At 62.5% G+C, this 1655-nt stretch overlaps 1 protein-coding gene across 2 annotated transcripts in view; it reads right to left on the bottom strand.

Annotated features, from left to right (window-relative positions):
* TAF1C (TATA-box binding protein associated factor, RNA polymerase I subunit C) overlaps positions 1 to 1341 on the bottom strand; it is an 11283-nt gene extending 9942 nt beyond the window's left edge. For both annotated transcript variants that reach the window (XM_014589373.2, XM_006152566.2), the window contains exon 1: positions 1237 to 1341. The gene's annotated coding sequence lies outside the window, so the exon portion shown is untranslated. The remainder of the gene's footprint in view (positions 1 to 1236) is intronic.
* Positions 1342 to 1655: the final 314 nt, after the last annotated feature.

Genomic DNA, 1655 nt, shown 5'->3' with positions numbered 1-1655 from the left:
ACGGTGGAAGGTCACGTGGAATTTGGCCCCCCTAACCACAAGGCTGGGGGCCGGCCTGCGCCTCTCTCCTTTCACTGACAAGATAACACCAGCCAAGATACCAGCCGTGCTCACTGACCACGCACGGGCGACGTCCAGGCACGGTGCTAAGTGCTCTTCTCTAGCACCTGTTCGAGTTCACGAAACTCAGGCTCAGCTTGTGGGTGCCAGAACCGAGCCTCAAACCCCATGCGACTTAGAGCCGGAGCGCTGAGCCACGCCTCCCCCTGCACCCCTGCACCCGTCCTGGGCCAACACGGCGTCAGAGCCTTGTGAGGAAGCGCGTCCCCGGAGCTCCCCCTGCACCTCACCAGGGTCACTCCGCTACCTCCGCACACCCAGGACCCTCGGCGCCAGGCCGCCTGCCACTCAGCCTGCCCACACGTTCCCAGGGCGGGGCCGGCCGCTCTGCCTGTGCTCCCTTCCCTTCACTAGGCCGAGTCTGAGGGCAGGACTGCATCGGGCTCGTTCCTAAGTCCCTGGGGCCGGGCTGCCGCCAGCACTTTCTGCTCCATGACACGAGAGGGCAGGGACAGGAACTGGACAGGGGTTCGGTGAATCCCTGTTTAAAACAAACATCATCAACAACAAAAACATGGCTTTTATAGGACTGGGACTGCCCAAGCCTCCAGGGGTGGCTGCATCCCTGAGAGCTCTGGAGCCTGGGCTCTTCCTAACGGTGCTGCTGCCCGTCCTCTCTGCTTAGAATGAGCCCGTGCCTTCCCTCCCCACCTGCAAAATCCTCCTCGTCTGGAGCCCAGGGAGCCTCTCTCAGTCCCCAACCCTATTCTCTTAAGTCCTTCCTGCAGAGCACGCATTCAAGGGTGAAGCTGCTTCAAATGCTCTAATTGGCAAGGGACCTTCACAACGCCCAGGGCCCTGGCAAGTACTACAATGGTAACAATCGGTGCACACACATACGCAAGTCAGGGAGGAGCAAGCCTAGGAATGAATGAGAGGAACGAACCAAACAGCCCCAACACACCCAGGCAGGGGGCGAGCTTCCCACCCAGCTGTAGGCTCTCCAGGCCTCTTTTTAGACCTCCTAGGGCTGCAGAGCTCGGCCGGGCACAGCAGAAAGTCCCCTGCGGGGACAGGGAATCCCGACGGCGCCGCCGCTCGTGCGCCCGCGGGACCACATCCCGAACATCCCCGTGCGCGCACCCACGTGGCCCGGCCTCACTGGGAAATACGCACCTGCTTGACTCTCGCCGGACCCACGTGCCGGGGGAGCCCGAGGGCGTCACCCTAATCCCGGCTGAGAACACCCGGTAACCCACCACGAAAATGAGCGGTTTTCCGGGCCTGGCAGGAAGTGCTCCCAGAAGGACAGGAAGTCCCGCCTCCCGGCCCGGCCTCTCGCGCGTCCTCGAGCGCCACCTCCTGGGCGGAGGGGGATTGGGCGTGAAGGCGGTGCCGAGATGGAGAGAAAAGCCCTAAGTCCTGGTCCTAGTGGTGGGGTCCGAGTTTCCTTGGGTCTGATCCCATCTCGGCCTCAGGGCTTCCCCTCTCCTAGGGCTGTTGCTCGACACTTCCTGAGCGCCTATGAGAGCAGACGCTGCATTGGCCAGTTGGGGTCCGGCTAACCGCTGACTTCCCGAGAAGCAAGCTTTACC

This window comes from Tupaia chinensis, unplaced genomic scaffold (genome assembly GCF_000334495.1).
Source record: "Tupaia chinensis unplaced genomic scaffold, TupChi_1.0 Scaffold000355_1, whole genome shotgun sequence".
NCBI classification, from domain to species: Eukaryota; Metazoa; Chordata; class Mammalia; order Scandentia; family Tupaiidae; genus Tupaia; species Tupaia belangeri.
This window is presented reverse-complemented; position numbering and strand designations above follow the sequence as displayed.